A 20,255-nucleotide genomic window follows, 5' to 3' on the forward strand; every position below is an offset into this window, starting at 1 on the left:
GATAACTTTGACAGGCTAAGTAAAGCCATGTACCAGTATAAGTTAGGGACAGACCTGTTGGAGAGCAGCGTAGGGGAAAGGGACCTGGGGGTCCTAGTGGACACCAGGATGACCATGAGCCAGCAATGTGCCCTTGTGGCCAAGAAGGCCAATGGCATCCTGGGGTGTATTAGAAGGGGTGTGGTTAGTAGGTCAAGAGAGGTTCTCCTCCCCCTCTACTCTGCCCTGGTGAGGCCGCACCTGGAATATTGTGTCCAGTTCTGGGCCCCTCAGTTCAAGAAGGATGGGGAACTGCTAGAGAGAGTCCAGCACAGAGCCATGAAGATGATTAAGGGAGTGGAACATCTCCCTTATGGGGAGAGGCTGAGGGAGCTGGGTCTCTTTAGCTTAGAGAAGAGGAGACTGAGGGGTGACCTCATTAATGTTTATAAATATGGAAAGGGCAAGTGTCATGAGGATGGAGCCAGGCTCTTCTCAGTGACATCCATTGACAGGACAAGGGGCAACGGGTGCAAGCTGGAACACAGGAGGTTCCACATAAATATGAGGAAAAACTTCTTTACGGTGAGGGTGACCGAACACTGGAACAGGCTGCCCAGAGAGGTTGTGGAGTCTCCTTCTCTGGAGACATTCAAAACCCGCCTGGACGCGTTCCTGTGTGACATGATCTAGGTAATTCTGCTCTGGCAGGGGGATTGGACTAGATGATCTTTCTAGGTCCCTCCAATCCCTAACATTCTGTGATTCTGCGTAAAGCAGTCAGGGGATACATGTGTGCTAGGACTGCCATGGTCAAAGAGAAGTAAATGCACATTAAGACCATCTCCTTAATGAGGATTTACTTAGAAAATAAATAAGAAAGAGCTGCTTCAAGCAAAAAACAACCTCCCAGCCCACCAGTTTACACTCTGCAGGAGAACTGAAGAAAGGCTTATGTCAAAGACAATAACTGTGTGGATAGCTACTCAACAACTCACAGTCTGACAAGGAACAGAGTACAAGGTGAAAAAGTAGAAAGAGGAGTTAAGAGGCAGTAGTGTGAACAGCCCTGAAACAAAAGGCATCACTAATTTCAGCCACACTAAGGAGCAGGAAACTCTTAGCCAACAGGCAAAGCATGAAGTTAGGCAATTAGAAACCTGTCATTCCATACCAAGAAAATTAGATCCTATCTGTTTAATTATCAGTCAGTGCCATTAAGACAATATAGCTCTGCATAATGAAAGCTGCAGTTACTGGATAATAGAGGTAATTGTTTTCGCAGTGGAAGATTTTCACTTTCAGACAAGAGCTTCAGTATGTGACCAGTTTACAGGCTTTGACCTTCAACACTTGCATAATGCATGGCACACATTGTTTTTACTTTGCCTCCTGAGATTTGATTATTTTATCCTAAAATGCATTTTCGTAATGTTGGTGAAAATGAGCAAAATCTCTCACTACAAATACAATCTACAATAGTCATGTAACGTGTCCTCTGTTACTGTAATTAGAGCAGCTTACCAAATCATCTTTGATTTAAGACCTTTGATTTGATAACACAGGGCCAGCTTTCAGCTTTGCTTTCCTACTTCTGCTGGAGAATAAGGGGGAATAATGCTATTCCAGAAAATCGAGATCACAGATGGTCACTCTAGAGGGGGTAGCACACACAGAGCAGAAGCTTAGGTGTGACTCACCAGCACATCAGCTCATCTGTGGTAACTGACTTCATACGTGCTGCTAACCTTGCAGTACCCTGTGGCAAAACTCCTTCTTCATTAAATAGTGCACAATCTCACTTTATTACTCTGTTACTCAAATATTTAAATATTGAATGTTTCTTTTCCTAAGTGTCTTTTCACTGCTGTTCTTAGGGACTTTCAGTAGTTACTGTATTCTACTCCAGGATCAATGTCATGATGTGAAGAAATTCTTACACAATATCTAGTACTCACTGAGTGGTATTGGAAAAGACCTAGGTTACACGCTAAACAAATAGTATAATATTTTTGATCCCCTGTGAACTACTGAAATACTTCTTGAAAAAACTGTAAGACCATTCACTTCCAGTTACTGCCTTTCTCATAGCAAGTGAGAAAGAACAGAAATGACTTGAAAGACCAAAAGTGTTATCTAAGAACATTAAATACCTTATGTATTCTTTACTCTTATCATAAATTTTGGTTGTGATCAAAGTGGGAGTTAGACGTTGCAGTATCTAGCAGGTGATCTGAATAAATCTTTAACGCATCTAATGAATAGTTACCACTTCTGTATTTTCCTGTACTTACGACATAGTGTTGGGAAATACATCTTGATTTCTTTGCCGCAGGGCATTTTTGTTCTGTGAATTGTTTCAATATGCAAATAATTGCTATCTTTCCTAAAATCTCTACAGATATTTTCAGTGGACAGACTCTTTAATGGTACAAGCTGCTTTGGAGGTTCTGCTTAATACTCAGCAGAATTTAAGACTTTTTGAAGACATGCTAGTCCATCTCCAGGGAAGGTGTGACTGGTCATCTTGGGAAGTGTCAGTATACAACTTCTCCCATACTGCAGTCAGCATTTTCCAGTCTCATCCAAAAACTTGTTTAGAAGGTTATCCTCTACTTTTCAACAAATCTGTACTACTGTCACCTTGCAGTAGAGAGTATCATAATGATCAGCGCTTTACCTCATTTCAGTAAGAGATTTTGACCGCAGTTTATGCCTCCTAAGATTAGGTAATTAGCATGAACCCTCAAGTTAAGAGTCTCAGTTCACATCTGAAAAGGAGTAAACCACCCAACAGTATCACTTTTTTCTTTCCACTGTGAAGAAGATTGCAGTAACTAAGCTCCCAATTTTGACACGTAATTTAAACAGTGACAATGAGATTGGATGACTTTGGGGCCCTGTTGCCAGCTAAGCTATACACTTTTTTAATTAATGATACTGAAAGAATTAAAATTATTTAATGCATAAAATTCAAAAGAAGTGAAAGCAGTTAGGAAATTTTCTGTCAGAAGACCTCATCAGTCACCAGTGGGACTGGGACATGTAACCGTTCGTAGAGCATAGATGCTCTGTGGTAACATGTACAAGATAAAAACTTCAGAAATCTGTTCTATTTCTCAAGGAGCTGACTTTATACATAGCTGATTCATCTTGACAGAAGTTACCCAGGGGCTGACAAATTCAAGTAAAATAGATTAGTCACAACAGGACTTCCGTATGTCTCTTCTGATAAACTGTGGTATTATTTTCTTCTAATTACCTGGCTGTGGCAGGTTTTGCATGGTTTTTGTACTGGTGGTATGTGTACTAGTTACATATCCTTCTGTATTATCCAACTTTGCTATATTCAACACATGAATAGTTTTCTTACATTTGTTTTTCATCTGCCGTTTTTAGGCATTTTACTTAGAATTCTGAGGTTAAGTGACAATTAATTAAATATGTCTATCATCATCTCTCAAACAAAAAAACTTCATTTGTGTTACTATTTAATCGTCTTCTCCAGAACAAACTCTATCTGTGTTTTCTTTTTCCTATTTTCATTTTTTGCATTTCATGTAGAATCATAATTCTGCCATTACCTGGATGTTTTTGTCCTCAGTATCTGATACAGGACTATGGAGCAATAATGGGGATTCATGGAGGGGTAGTGGCAGTGAATGGATATTACATACTGGAGAGGCCATTTAAAAAGTCAGTATTCTACCATTATTATACCGTAATGGTATACATGATGTGAATTTCTCTGACATTCACATACCAAGACGGTAAATGCCCTGGAAATAGCTAAGGATATTTACTGCAGTCATTGGGGCACTAAGAGAAATTCTGAAGATAGTTTGGAGTATCAGGGGAGAATACCGTTTTTTAATAGTTGTTCTGAAAAGCTTGTAGGATTAATTTAATAGACGTCTGTATGGTTATTTTAGAATCAGATTAGTCTTTGCAGTCTTTTACCTGGTGATTTTAACCAGTGAAGAATGCTGCTTCTACTGTGCATTTGCTCAAACTGTGATTAACGTGCTCTACAGTAATTTCACAAATGTCTTAAACTTAACCAAAATAGTCTGTTAGTTGCTTCACACCTGTCTGTTTTCTGTCTAGTCTCTTCTCAAATATTTTGCCAAAATTGTCAGATATGATGCTTTATGTTGTCATACCAAAGTAGCTAGTCTCCATTAGCTTGTCTTTCTCCAGGTGCTTTCTGATTTCATTCATTCCTTAGAAATGCTATGAAATCCATAACACACGTGCTTTCATGGATCTGCAGACTCTTGGTGTCTCCAAGAGCTATGACTTCTTTTTTTTCTAAATGCATGTTTACTTCCTTCTGGTCCTTAAGCAGTCCTTCATTTTGGTTAAATATTAAGGTCGTCAATACATTTGACCCATTATGCTGACAGCAGTTTTTGAGAGTGTTCCAATGGTTAGGGCTGCTGTAATGAACATTTTTGACCAAAGTACGGGGATATTGTTGGTTTTGTAGGCAATTCACTTACCACAGACAGACGCAGGATTGCAGCTGTGTCCACAGTGTCCTCAGGCACAATGGGGAAGGTGCGACTTAGGAAGAGTTTTCAATGGAAAATTTAAATGCAGTTCAGAGTAAACAAATATTTTCTAACAAAACCAGACTCTGTACCATAGAATGACCTTCCCCAGCTGTTATGCAGTACTTTATTAAATCAGCCACATTGCTGAGAACTTCCAGAACAGAGCACAGTCTTAGAAATTTCCCCTGTCAGGAAGCCAATGAAAATGAAATAATTAACATTTTTGTACTATTTGCTCGTTGAAGATTAAGCCTGTGTTATTTAAAACAACTGGACTCCATTGGACTTAGTAGGGTTTTCATTGGAGCCTACATCATCACATTTACTGATGAAAACTTGTTTTTCATCTAGAAGGAACCTCGGTGATTCTCTTGTCCACTCCTTCTTGTGACCATAGGGAACTGTACCATTTCCGTTGTTCATAAAAGTACGAAGTCCCAACTTAGAAAACTTAGAAATGGAAGAGGCAAAACAAGATGAAAAACTCTTTCAGGACTTTGTTTCTCTGATGGTTAGAAAATGCTCAAAACCAGCCTACCTCATGTTCATGGACACTTGTTTCAATGTCGATATAACCTTTTGTCTTTCTTTATGGTCAGACGCAAGTACTTAGTGATATTTACCCTCTGTATTTTACATTTTTTGACAACCTGAACTTGGGAGATTCCTGCTACCAGAGGTTGTATTTGCACTTAGATATTTGGCTGTGTATCTTTCTGATGCTTAGTGCTGCTGAGCCATGTACTGTGAAAACATGTGTGAACTATGGAATTGAGTCAGAGATGGGATTTGTACTAATAATATCGTCTGCTTGGCATTGATCTTTGATCTACAAACAATATGATATAAACTGACTCATGTTCACACTGCTCAAGCCTGGTCCTTTCTAGAGCAGAACGATTGTGTATCCATATGTACAGTGGTTGGTTTTAATCTCCACTGGACCCCATGAGTCACCTCTGTGGCCCCAAACCATAACTCAAAAATGTGGGATTTTTCAGTCTGAAGTTCCTGTGAGCATTGTGTCACATCCCTGGTGTCACAGCCCACCGGGGATGTGATTTTATAATTCAGTATTGAAGGTATGTATGGCATGAGGGAATGTCAGCCTGTGGAAGATGTTGAGGATGTGAGCCTATTTGGAATAGTACTGAAGGTGCGTATGGGTTGGAGGGAGCTACGCTTGGTACAGGCACACCTGTGGGAAGATAACATCAGGGAACAGAAGCTACAGTATTTGACTACATAAGTGCTTGCAGCAGTGCTGCTTTGCCATAGCCTCAGGCTGTGGTTTGACATGTGTAAAGACCTGCAGCAGATTGCTCAGGATGAGGCAGGGTACATGAATGTGTTACTGTCGGAGTCACTGAGGGAGACACACAATACTGAATTTATACTGGCTTAATGCCTTTGGGTCAAATTTGTGCTGGAGGTAGGAGAGCAGACAATACCCACTGTGGCACAAGTTAGGGTGCAGACAGACAATACAAGTTGCAGTATGCAACCTTTCAGTACAAAGTGAAGCCCTCAAAAAAGGGTATTTTTAAGGGGCAGAGTCAGCATATAGCAAATCAGTACTTTGTGTCATGTGGCTGTGGTGCTTTTAACGTAATTTTCAGAGCCTTAGAGACAGAGTTAATTTATCATCAAATCATGTCCTGAATGACATTTTGTTTATTTACAGTGTTACTTTACACCTCTTACTTTGCAGAAGTTAGGTCTACAACCTATGACTCACAAATGCTTCCTTTGTGGGAGAAAAATTAAAAAGGGCTTTTTGCTGAAGGATATGATTTAGCTGGTTCAGAAGCAGTGGAACTTGGCTCTGCACCACCCTCCTACAACAGTTTTCCAGGCAAAACCATGATGCAGGGTGCTTTTTGCACTTTGAACAGTTTCTTTGTAGTGTCTACATGCAGCATTTGGAAAAGGTAGTGTCTATGTGCAGCCTGAACAAACACAGATTACTTTATGCATTTTAATATTCTTTTTATAACTAGTGAGGATAAGACATTCTACTGGCTTTACAGAATTCTTTAATGCTGTAAAATTGGAGAAAACTAGTACGAGCTTCAAAAGGCTATCTGTTTGAAGGTCCAGCTCATTGCCTGGCCACTCCAAGATTGAATCACCTCTGCCTGCTTCATTCCTTATAGATGCTTATCTGATGTGTTCTTAAAGAGCTCCAAGGAGACAAATTCTACAGTCCTCTCAGTTATTCCAGTGCTTGCTATTGCCTGCTAGCAGCTGTTTCCCCTCTATTTCAGTTATTTCTGACCTGAGCACATGAATCCTGTTAAAAGCATTTAGTTGGTACTTATACAAGTTCCTTAGGAAAGTCAGTGGAAAGAGTTTTAATGCCAGGGCACCACAGATCTGGCTCACGGCCAGTTTTGGAAGCAGACGTTTTTTGAGATTCTCTGTTGCATTTGTCTTCATTTAGGAAGCCCATCTCCCAGATGCTGTAAAATGAATGGGTCTGGAAACAGTTGTGCCTTCTTCTCTTGACTACATCTCACAGAATCAATCTCTAGCTTTGTTTTTGATATGACAGGGAATTTAATAAGTGTTTTGAAAGCAACATATTGATCAAATATACTGTTTTCCCAACATCTTTTATGTTTTGTGGGGAGTTATGTGGTAGAATGTCAGAAACATAGATATAACTCTGTTTCTACTAAAGGAATGATAAAATTCCCTTTGGCTTCAAGCACTAGCATTAAGACAAGGACTGAGCATTTGAAACCTATCTATCTCCTTCAGCATCTCAAAGAATCAGTCTTGTTCTCCTCTATCCCTCCAGTTGCAGGAAATGATGAGGGAAGGAACAGGAAGAGCCAGCAGATCAGTACCTGGCTCCAAGACTGGTGTCACCGGCAGGATTTTGGGGTTTTCGATCATGGGTTGATCTACACAACACCAAGCCTACTGGCGTCAGATGGGGTAAAACTATCTGCTTATCTCAAAGGGGAGAAGGATCTTTGTGGAGGAGTTAGCAGAGATCATTGAAAGAGCTTTAAACTAGTACTAAAGGGGGAAGGGAATAAAACCAGGCTCGACAGGGATATGCCTGAGGGCAGCATGCCAGTGTTTGTGGGAGGGTGTGCTAGTGAGATCCTTCGGTCTGCCGTCTCAGTGGAGGCAAAGGATGGAGAGCCACGCAGCAGCAGAGACACAAGGGTTATTGATGGGTTAGAAACCATGGAAGTGCCTGAGAATGGTCATGCAGGAATTAGGGTTTCTTCCCTCAAAAAGGTGGTGGGATCAATAGCCCAACTGAAGTGCATCTACACCAGTGCATGCAGTGTGAGCAACAAACAGGAGGAGCTGGAAGCCATTGTGCAGCAGGAAAACTATGATATAGCTGCCATCACGGAAACATGGTGGGATGACTCACACAACTGGAGTGCTGCAATGGATGGCTACAAACACTTCAGAAGGGATAGACAAGGTAGGAGAGGCGGTGGGGTGGCCCTGTATGTTAGGGAGTGCTTTGACACTGTAGAGCTTGAGGATGGGAATGATAGGGTTGAGAATTTATGGGTAAGGATCGGGGGAAGGCCAACAGGGCAGATATCATGGTAGGACTCTGTTATAGAACACCCAACCAGGATGAAAAGGCAGACAAAACTTTCTGTAAGCAGCTGGGAGAAGTCTCATGATCGCTAACCCTTGTGGGGAACTTCAACTTGCCAAATGTCTGCTGGAAATACAATACAGCAGAGAGGAAACAGTCTGGGAGGTTCCTGGAGTGTGTGGAAGTTAACTTCCTGACACAGCTGGTGAGTGAGCCAACTAGGGAAGGTGCCCCACTGGACCTCTTGTTTGTGAACAGAGAAGGACTTGTGGGTGATGTGATGGCTGGAGGCCATCTTGGGCACAGTGTTCATGAAATGATAGAGTTTTCAGTTTTTGGAGAAGTAAGGAGAAGGGTCAGCAGAACTGCTACCTTGGACTTCTGGAGGGCAGACTTTGGCCTGTTTAGGAGCCTGGTTGACAGAGTCCCTTGGGAGGCAGTCCTGAAGGGCAAAGGGGTCCAGGAAGGCTGGACATTCTTCAAGAAAGACATCTTAAAGGTGCAGGAGCAGGCCATCCCCATGTGCCAAAAGACGAGCCAGTGGGGAAGAAGACTGGCCTGGCTGAACACAGGGCTTTGGCTGGAACTCATAAGAAAAAAAAAAAAAAAAAAAAGGAGAGTTTACAACATTTGGAAGAAGGGGCAGGCCACTCAGGAGGAGTACAAGGATGTCGTGAGACTACGCAGGGAGAAAATTAGAAGGGCCAAAGCCCAACTAGAACTTAATATGGCCACAGCCATAAAAGACAATAAAAAATGTTTCTATGAATGCATCAGCCACGAGAGGAGGGCCAAGGAGAACCTCCATCCTTTATTGAATGCAGAAGGAAACATAGTGACAAAGGATGAGGAAAAGGCTGAGGTGCTTAACACCACCTTTGCCTCAGTCTTTAGTAGTAAGACGAGTTGTTCTCCAGGTACCCAGCCTTGTGAGCTGGAAGACAGGGACAGAGAGCAGAATGAAACCCCCATAATCTAAGGGGAAATGGTTAGCGACATGCTATGCCACATAGACACACACAAGTCTATGGGGCTGGATGTGATCCATTCAAGGGTACTGAGGCAGCTGGTGGAAGTGCTCACCAAGCCACTTTCCATCATTTATCAGCAGTTCTGGCTAACCAGGAGAGGTCCCAGGGGACTGGAAATCAGCGAATGTGACACCCATCTACAAGAAGGGCCAGAAGGAGGATCCAGGGAACTACAGACCTGTCAGTCTGACCTCGGTGCTGGGGAAGGTTATGGAGCAGATCATCTTGAGTGCCATCATGGGGCACATACAGGACAACCAGGCGGTCAGGCCCAGTCAGCATGGGTTTGTGAAAGGCAGGTCCTGCTTGACTAACCTGATCTCCTTCTATGACAAGGTGACCCACTTAGTAGATGAGGGAAAGGCTGTGGATGTTGTCTACCTGGACTTTAGTAAAGCCTTTGACACCGTTTCCCACAGCATTCTCCTGGAGAAACCGACTGCTCATGGCTTGGATGGGCGTACACTTCGCTGAGTAAAAAACTGGTTGGATGGCCGGGCCCAAGGAGTTGTGGTGAATGGAGTTAAATCCAGTTGGCGGCTGGTCACAAGTGGTGTTCCCCAGGGCTCAGTATTGGGGACAGTTCTCTTTAATATCTCTTTATCAATGATCTGGACGAGGGGATCGAGAGCACCCTCAGTAAGTTCGCAGACGACACTGAGTTGGGCGTGAGTGTTGATCTGCTTGAGGGTAGGAAGGTTCTGCAGAGGGATCGGGGCAGGCTGGATCGATGGGCCGAAGCCAGCTGTATGAGGTTCAACAAGGCCAAGTGTCGGGTCCTGCACTTGGGTCACAACAACCCCATGCAACGCTACAGGCTGGGGGAAGAGTGACTGGAAAGCTGCCTGGTGGAAAAGGACCTGGGAGTGTTGATCGACAGCCGGCTGAATATGAGACAGCAGTGTGCCCAGGTGGCCAAGAAGGCCAACAGCATCCTGGCTTGTATCAGAACTAGTGTGGCCAGCAGGACTAGGGAAGTTATTGTCCCCCTGTACTTGGCACTGGTGAGGCCGCACCTTGAATCCTGTGTTCAGTTTTAGGCCCCTCACTACAAGAAAGACATTGAGGTGTTGGAGCAAGTCCAAAGAAGGGCAACGAAGCTGGAGAAGGGTCTAGAGCACATGTCTTATGAGGAGCAGCTGAGGGAACTGGGGTTGTTTAGCCTGGAGAAAAGGAGGCTGAGGGGAGATCTTATCGCTCTCTACAACTACCTGAAAGGAGGTTGTAGCAAGGTGGGTGTTAGTCTCTTCTCCCAAGTAACCAATGATAGGATGAGAGGAAATGGCCTCAAGTTGCACCAGGGGAGGTTTAGATTGGATATCAGGAAAAATTTCTTCACTGAAAGGGTTGTGAGGCATTGGAAGAGGCTGCCCAGGGAAGTGGTGGAGTCTTAAAAGACGTGTAGATGTGGTGCTTAGGGACATGGTTTAATGGTGGACTTGGCAGTGCTAGGTCAACAGTTGGACTTGATGATCTTAAAGGTCCTTTCCAACCAAAATGATTCTATGATTCTGTGATTCTATGGCTACATCCAGCTATCTTAACATCAGCTCATGTGCCTGACTTTGGGCAGTGCGATTTAAAAATTATGAACATAGTTTTCTCTTCAAAAATATTACGTAATTGTGCTGGCAGAGCTTCCAAGTTAGGATCAGGATTTGTTTCCTGTTCTGCAAAATATGGAGACATAATGTAACAATATAAAACTACCCAAGCCATGGTAGGACCTGCAGGCATGTTACTGAGGATACCAAGATGTGTTTATGAAGTCCAGCAGTAACAGTCCTTATGTATGCTTTTATTCCCAAGTGATAGATAATGAGAGGTGCCTTCCACTTCAGTGAAGGAAGCGCATAGACTTCCAAAGGTCTTTTTTAAGGGGAAGAGTAAGCAAAGAGGTAGTCACTGTGAAGTAAACAGCATGCAGAAAGTCATCCCCGGATTTATGCATGTCGCTTGTTTGTGCCTTCAGATCTAAAAGCTCTGATTTCGTTTCACCAAGTGAAAATTATTTTCGTATTGAAAATGAGGTTTGTATAGCTCATACTTTTGATAAAAAATTAATAGGGGTAGGTCTGATCTGTATTTCTTGGGAAACTGCTTCACTGAGCAATGCCAAAACACTTTTTTTTTCCATACACAGTCCTTTTTTGTCAAACCACATGTTCATGTGGCACAGTACAAAATGCCACATTTTCCACTTTAGCAAAAAGCTTTGAAGAAAAATATGTTAAATATCATAGGTCTATAAGAAATTAAAGCAGCTTTTAGTCAAAGCACAGAGCTGACACACACCTACACAAAGAATAAACATCTTTGCAGGTAAACTTGATGCTGAGAAAAAAGAGAGAAGGCATATCCGAGAAAAAAAAATTCATAGATTTGACAGTGAGAAATCCAGGAAATGTCTGTTACAGGTGTGTAGAACTATTTTCAGTAGTGCATAAAGATCAGAAAATATTTCTGCAGAGGGAGATAATATTGCAAACAAGGTTTAAACAGAGTGTATTTAAACTTTGAACGTTCTCTCTCCCCAAAAATATCTGGCAGTTCATACAGCTCGTATTGCCAAAGGTTTTGATTTTTGTTTCCAAATAAACCTGCCAGCTGCTTAGTCTGTTAATGCTAGTCTTCCAAGAATTCTTTTGATAACCAGTAGATCTCTAGTCATGCAAATGCTTTCTTTAAGGCAGTCAAGAATAAAAGAAGTCAGATGTTACAAGAATAGGTTTTCTTTTCAACTCAACCTTTCATTTTCTGAAGGAGAGGGAAAAAAGTTGTCAGTTCTTGCTGACATCCATGTTATGGTTTTTATTAAAATAAAAAAAATCAGGTTCTTTCTCTTTTGACATCTGGCTAAAGAACAAGAACTTTGAATACTCTAATCCCTTTTTTAAAATCAGCAATCTATAAGTTAGTCTCACCGTAGATATTGATTCTGTTACTTAGAGGAAAGTCTCAGAGTCTCTAACTTAATACAGCCATCTCTGAAACAGAGTTAACAATATACTATCTCACAAAGGTGCTGTGGGGTTTAGTGTGCTGATAACTCACTAAACCACTTCTCCCTGTCTCTGCCTGCTCCCTAACTGCACATATTAGCCTAGCAAGCAAACCTCTCACTCACATCAACAAAGTAGGGAAATCATTTTACTTCTAGTGGCATGTAACAGGTGCTGGGGAGTGCTTAACTCATTAATAGCCGAACAGGTCATTGAGTGAGTGTCGTTCGGGTTTTCTTGTAGCAGTCAATCATAGAGCTCCTTTTTTCATTTAGGAAAGGAAGATTTTGTCTCTTCAGTTAGACTAGTCTCTTAAGATGCATGTGACACTGCATTTGCTCCTGTTACTCAGATGTGTGGAGGCTAATGAGATTTCTAACATGTCTCTGTTTCGTAATGTGTTCTTGGCCAGCTTTACTGCCTGTTTTTTTTCTTACAGAAATGAGTTGAACTAAGTGCTGCTGCTACCTTATTTCTGGTCACTGAATACTCAGCAGGTCTTGCTACTTGGGATTTTCTACTGTTGTCCTTAGGTGAAACTTTTATACAGAAAAGAATAGTGTCTCGTTCAGACATACACAGTAGCCAGAGCAAATTAAATTAGGATGCTTTGGGGAGGGATTTTTAAAAACATCTTATTTAAGATGACAGCAATTTTACCACTGATTGCAGGAGGGATAAAATTTCATGCAACTGCTTTTGAAAATGTTACCATGCAAGAGGGAGGGGCTGATCTCTTCATTTTAAGAGAGAGAGTGCATCCTCAGAGAAGTGCCTACAATTCACAAGTGATGCCCAAAGGAACTGAATGAAACTGAAATGGAGCTTTAGGGCAGAGCAGCAGCTTTGGTTGTCTAGGTTCCCTTAAACTGTTGTTTCTTCTACCCTGCAGTAAAAAAATATAAATATAGCCTTCATAACCTATTGAAATTATATACTATGGAATTTCCTCCTTGAATACCTTCCTGTCTACCAGTGTACCTAGCCTGCAACAGCAGGCTAACTCATCGTTAGACTGGCCAACCACTTCCCACATACAGTCACCAGCATGGGTTCTTGTAGAGTGAATTTCAAGCTCTCTTTGGTCCTCTTCTGTCACTTAAACCTGTGCTGGGGGTGAGAAGGTTCTTTTCTGTTAAATATTTGTGCTGTTGGGTTTTTTTAATTGCTGATTGATTGGACTGTTTGAAACTTTAGGATGAAGCGATTGCACTGCTACTGGATATAAGGAAACACATTGTCATGGAAGTCAAATGAAAAATGCTGCTGTAGGTTTGAAAATCACTTGCAAGATGTTTTTTAGCACTATCTGGACATGATCTATCTTTCTTTATGGACTGTGCTAGCCTGGTTTTTCCTGTAAGTCTTTTTGTCTTGAACTTCTCTGATTATTCAGTTCTTGCTAATATAAATATTACACTGGAAATGCTCCATTTCTGTTCAGCTGAATCACTAATGCATGTTTTCATTAGCTCCTACATCTTTTCTTTTAGTGTATTTTTTCTGCCTCCACATGTTTTCATGCTTTCGAGACAGTTGCTAATAGCTGACCAGGCTCAAGACTTGATGAAATGGTCTCTCATGGTAAAGCTACTTATTTAACTCTGCTTTTGGGTGAAGTATCATCATGGTCTCTCTAGATACAGAAATGTTACTATGTGAATATGTTCTATGGTTTCATTCTTCCATACTTCTTTCATCTTACAAAGCAGATACATTTTTTATTAATTAAGCAAATTACTTGACACCATGGTGCATGCTAGCTTTACTGTTTCATGACTGCATTTAAAATGAATTAGATTGCTCTGTCTATGACTATTGGGAAAGTTGATGCAACGAGCAGTATTGATTGACAGTGCATGAAAGTCAATGCTGAATTTACATGCCTTGTGTCGAGGAAGATTTTCATGCTTTGTTTTCTCTCTAACAAAGGGATCCATCACTATCTTGATTTTAATAGTCATTCCCAATGTTTAATATATGGCTGAATGACAATCCAAATACATAGCATCTGTACTGAGAACCTGCCTTAAATTTGTCTTTTTAATATGATAACCCTTAAAGTGTTCATTAAATTTTAAATGTAACAATTTGTGTGAATTTCTGAATGTTTGGTTTCTGGACTGTCACTTTTACTGTCTGGTTTTAAAGGCATCTGTCTGGTTTTAAAGGCATTACATTGGTTGATCCCTTCCAACCCAAACCATTCTGTGATTCTATAATGTATTTTAAAAGAAAAAGTAACAGTCCTATAAAAAGATGGCTCATTTTCAAAGGAATAAGTTAATATAAATTATAGAGTTTCTTCTGTTTAGCATTTTTTATGTTACACAGTTTTGTCATAACATTTACTGTAGCAGTCATTTACTCTACTATGACTATTTTAAATGAGAGACATTTCATTGGAAAGACTGAGGTGGTGGCAGGCCCATCTTCACAGCGTTTGTTACTCTTAAAACCAAGGCCTAGGGATTTCTGTATTCTTCATTTCTAGATCTGAGAAGTGGGTATTATTATAGTTGATTCCCTGACAGGGAAAAGCACAGCTATGGCAGTGTCCTATTTCCAGGCCCCAGCCTGAAGCTCTGCCTGTTCTGTTGAGGATGGGAGCCCAGGGATCCAAGAAAAGCTGCATCCTTAAAACAACTTTCTAGGGAGAAAGAGAGGTGGGAGTTGTTGACTATGCTGCAGAGCTTCCAGGTAGTGGTGTGTGAGGTGCGAACAATTCACAGCTCAGCATTTCCTTGATTCTCGTCAACTGTCAGTAAATTTTGTAAAGCTGCCACACACAAAAAGCCGTGATCGTAAGAGAGTGTATATTAGCACTACAGCTGTGTAGCTGCAAAAAGGAAAAAGCAGACAATATTTATGCACATAAAGCCAGCTTATGAGCTCTGCTGACATTTTAGATCCCTATTTGCTAAGTTATTTGTGAACATAGAGCTGAGGAGCATTTTAATCAAAAAAAGTATTAAAGAAAAGCAAGTATAAATGCTAGTCTGGCTAAATATCCATAAACATGCACACCTAAAGTCATTTTGAAGAATGTTTGTCTCTGTTTACACTATGGACTTGTTCACAAATGTAAAACATTTCTCTTTATAAAGCATAAAATATTACATCAGGAAGCACAAGCACTATCGCATGTGAGACACTAGTGGTATAACTAAGCAAGAACTGCCATGCTCCTATTTACCCTGTGCAGTCAATACATATGCCAACATTGCTACGTTCATATTAGTAAGCTAACACTTCTGAATAGTGAACAGATTTCTAAAACACTTGTAAACAGTGCAACTAAGTCCATCAACTTTTTTGCTGAAAGTTGCCTGACTTTCCATCTTTCCATTACTAAGTGTGTAGAACAAATTGCATTGATCCTAGCACTTACATTTGCAATGTCTCTTTGTCTCCTTATTGGTGGTTTTATGCGTACAGTCGCTGTATATAGTCTCATATGTAAAAGCTTCATCTTCTCATAAGGAAACATTTTCAAAATGAAGGATCGATAGCACATCACTACTGTCTGTTTGAAGTCACTACACTTAACAAGGGTTAAAATACCGTGTTCAGGCTGGCAGTGTCTTTTTTCTGCTGTTGTAAATCAGTGCTCTGCAGTTTCCATTCTGCCATTTTTCCACCGCTCAGTCATAGGGAAATGGCAGTGGGGTTTGAGGTTTCAAAGGAGGAGCAGAGCATTGGCATGTTTAATTTTTCTTATTTTCCTCCTCATTTCTGCTGGCTGGCAAACTGGCTGATACGAGTTGGTTTGGGAGAGTAAAATAGACTCTATCGCTCCCTTGGAGGCAAGCAAGAAACCCCCTGAAGCCATTCAGGATTTGATCTTTTTGTTGATTTCAGTTGTATCTACCAGCTGCTTCCCAGAAGTGCTAACAACTTTGTCCTTGCATTTCTGAGTAATTTTTATTCCTTTCTTGTTTCACCAAAGCACTAGTGTAAGACAGCTGGAAAACCCTGACTGCATGCAATGTTTTACAAATACTTTGGTACTGAAAGATAAGACATAAATTAAAAGCTGAGTGGTCAGTGGGAATATCCACGCCTTGCAGGAACATTCAGCTTTATGATTTTGTTAGTGGTGATGAGAAGGGACAGAAACAGGGTTGATAACATTTCTGTAGCCTAAGTGAGAGGTCGTTCCTTCGTGGACATAACATTCACAAAACCATCTGAAGGAAGGCTGCCTGCCAGCGTTCAGCACAACAAACGGAGTTAAATCAGACAGCAGCACCTGCTAGAAGGCCGCTTAGTTTTGCCGGGAATAGAAAAATCAATCCTTTTGCCGGCGCAGCGGGAGGTTATCGCTGCCTGATGTTCCAGATGTGCCCGAGGTGCACGATCGCCATCTAGTGGCTACTGTAAAGTCAGGAAAAGGAGCCTGTTCCTGGCTGGCACCTGAGGCATTTTATGGGTGACAATATGTAGTATTTTAAGCTTTTAATAACAACGCGTGCGTTTGCACTTGCCTGAATAGTTCCTGGTTAAAAAGAAAAAAATACAAAATCCAACTTTTATCATGTTTCTTTACCTAAAGTGGCCCTCCTGTAAATTTTCTTTCTCAGCACCTTCACAGCAGGCACAAGAAAACTGAGATAACTCTGATGTAGTAAACTAAGGTAGTCAATAGACATAGGTTACGCGTGCAGAAAATGCTGGAGTTAATGGCATACCTAAGCTTAGTTTTCATTTTTTGTTTCTCATTTGGAATAGCTACAAATCACATAGCACAAAGATATTAATAAAAGACAACACCTCGACATCGTGCATCCCCTAATAATATAGGATTTTGAATCTAGAAGCAAGATCATAACATAGAGTTAGGAGGAAAGGTTGCTGTTTCCAGGTTTAATGAATTTTCCATGTGACCTTTTAGCTCTGCTCTTTTTAATTTTGCAGCTATAAAATGGCAGCGTTATTCAGTGCACTCCCTTTTTCACGATGTCCATTCACAGAATGAGCTGATTGTAGCCAGAGCTGGTGTCACAGAGCATGGTGGTGTCGCAGAGGCACAGAAACAAGCAGAAATCCTGTATGTTTACAAAATATGCATAAATATAAAATATACTGTATAAAATAGCATCCCTTCATAATGATATTATTGTTCTTCTGCCAACTATGAGTTCTTTTTTTAAATAACTACCTTCTATATTCCTTAGGTATTTAAAAGATAGGGTTTGGGTAGGATAGGTTTCTTCACTCCCCTATTCAAAATCATCACCTCTGTGCTCTGGCTCTTCTAATTCTTTTTTTCCCTGGTACTCTATTCATCTGTATAGCATGGAAGAGCCAGGTGACCTTGGTCCCTGATTAAGCATGGAAACCAGTAGATTTTTCTTTTGTTATAATCATTTACTACTACTCCTTCCATGCCCCTTCAAGCTAATGCTTCCAGCTGGTAGATCTCAAAGAAACACATGTATTGAAGAAGGCATAAGCCCCCTTTCATTTCAATGCTGAATGCCCATACACCTAAACATGCGTTATTAGTAGGGATGCGGTTTGTCTCTGACTGCTGTCTTTTCTTCTATACAGTATGAAGCAAGTGAAAATGTTGCATAAGTTGAGTAAGATTCAATCTCTTTTCCCGTACTTCACTAAATATTTCATTTTCTGGACCTCTTTTTCTTTTCTTTTTGATAATGACCACGTGCAGTTGTAAAACATTTCCAAAGGTAGAAGTGTTTACTGGCTGCATAAAAGTAGTCTTTTGAGACTGACACAAATGATGGTACTGATTTATTTAGTTTTAATCTGTGTATTGAGAAATGTTTTCCTCCCTTGTTTTGATTAACCATCAGCATGGTGAAAGGAATTGTTTTATTGTAACATCAAAATGTGGAATTTATTAGACAAGTTCAGACAAAAGCATTGAAACAAAAAGATTTCCAAGTATATTCCTTTACTTTACCTCTGTTGTCATCATAAAGTTCCTCCTAAATAACTTTAATCTTTCTTGCCACCAAGATTTAGCCGTCTACTGAAACAAATAGGAAAAGTATCATAAATATTTTCTAGATATTTTTATTTACTAAGATTTAACAATATTCTAGATGCAGATGTTGAAATCCTAGTTCCAAATTCAGCAAGTTACCCATGCCAACATACCTAAACGGATGAGTAATGTCATTATAGTCATGTGTTTAGCCCTCGTCATGGTTCAATGCTTTTTCATGACTGAAATGTCTCGCTGATGCCTGTAGTTAGATTGCATGAATCTTGATCTCAATGTTCAGGACATTGACAAGAGATGACTCCCTTTTGAAATAAGTGGTGCCTGTTGTGTATCTGAATAGCCAGGCTCTGCAGGTTTTAAAGCCCTCATTCCCCCTGCCACCCATATTCCTGCTTGACTTACACAAGGTCCTATGCTCTCATGTGCCCTAACCATGGGACTCCTAGCACTATGTCGTCAGGACTGAAGCCCTCTGAACTAGTGGAAGATGACATTATGTCACTGATGATAGACAGACTACTGACACCTGTGGAAAAGGAGAATTTTGCCATTTGATCTAAGGGGCATAGGTTAGGTTTCATACATGGCAGCATCGCCATGTCTGTTTTTTTGTGATGTATCCCACCATCACCTAAAATTTTGATACTCTCTCTCCCTCTGTGGATTTGAACATGGTAAGAAAACAGGGCAAGCTGCTGTGAAATGAGAGTCTTTTTAATAACTTACACATTGGCTGTAGAAAGATGTAGTTAGATATTAAAGAAATACTCAGAAAAAATAGGATCAGTTGCTGATTATCTGCAAATGTAACTTTTAGAAGAGCAAAAACATGCACTAAGGCAGATGTTAACTAAGAATTACTCTTCTTTTTGGAAACAAAACATTTCATGGTGTTTGATCCCTTACTGTCATGCCTTTATTCTGTATCCAGTTGAAACACTATTTACAGAGATAGTTAACAGCATGGTTCCTGGCATCAGTGTTGAAAGCTTTATTACTTTCTAGTCACGTATGTTAAGTAAGAATGTATATTCTTAGTGGTGATTGTTTTCTAATAGCCTTAAGGGCACCTGTACCAGTAAAAATACAAGCCGTATTTTTACTTCAGTGTCACAGACAAACACATATTATTTTAGTTGGGTTAATTGTGCATTTTTGTCCATTCACAGTATTGCTTTATTGTGGCAGATGGCCCAGTGTATGTGTTATAAATACTTTGCATGACATCCCCTCTATTTTACTAATCTTTACTGTGACTTTCCCATTGGTAATGACTAATTACAGTTTCCTATCTAGCAACTTTTAATAGATTCCTTTTTTTTCTTAATCTCTGCCTGTCCTCAGTAGCACTGTTTTGTTCAATAATTTAATCAGTTCAGCAACAGTATAATATTAGATAATTGAACCATTACTTTATAAATTTTTGAAATGCAAAATACCCATGAAGTCATCATGGATGAATATTTCAGTATTGATAGAGACCACTGTCTTTTCTGAAGAAACAGAAAGGGTTTTGCTATCTACGCTTGAATGCTTTTTCTTTCATTTTTATTTCTGCCCCTTGGTCCTGAGAACCACATGCAGTAAACAGGAAGGAATCCAATAACCAGAAAAATTAACAGAAGGCATTAACATTTTTGCCTACCAACCATGACCATGGTAACCATTCAACACCTCCATATCAAACGAGTGAGTTTATACAGAAAAAAATTCCATTCATCCCTGTCTCCTCTTATCAGTGAAGATTTATCTGCAAGGACTCCCTAGGGCAAAAACACTTTCAGGTTCATCCCACCTAAAGGATGTAGATGCTGCAAATTTAGTGGGAGCACAGAGCTCCTTATAGGCTGGTGTGATTTTTTTGGGAAACTCCTGGACTCAGGAATTTCTGACTAGAACCACTCCTTTCTCTGTGAACAGGATCAGATAGTTGGCTGGTTCATGCTATCTGTATGTTGCTAGCAGCTGCTATGGTTTGTTAAGGGCAGTACTCCTCATGCTTCCTCTCTTTTATCCAAGCTGTTTCGTGAAACAAAGCAGTGGTGGAGCAGAGCTAGCAGGTGGCTGTAGGACAATTCTGTGATTTCACAGCCGTTTGTGAGATTTCACAGTTTAATTTCACAGTTTGTGTTCCTT

General features: G+C 40.6%; 1 protein-coding gene across 2 annotated transcripts in view; it reads left to right on the forward strand.

Moving 5' to 3' along the window:
* The window catches only part of NALCN (sodium leak channel, non-selective), a 238,323-nt gene that overhangs the window by 57,720 nt on the left and 160,348 nt on the right, over positions 1-20,255 (forward strand). The gene's annotated exons all lie outside the window — the stretch shown is intronic.

The sequence above is a fragment of the Nyctibius grandis genome, chromosome 2 (assembly GCF_013368605.1).
Source record: "Nyctibius grandis isolate bNycGra1 chromosome 2, bNycGra1.pri, whole genome shotgun sequence".
Lineage (NCBI taxonomy): Eukaryota > Metazoa > Chordata > Aves > Nyctibiiformes > Nyctibiidae > Nyctibius > Nyctibius grandis.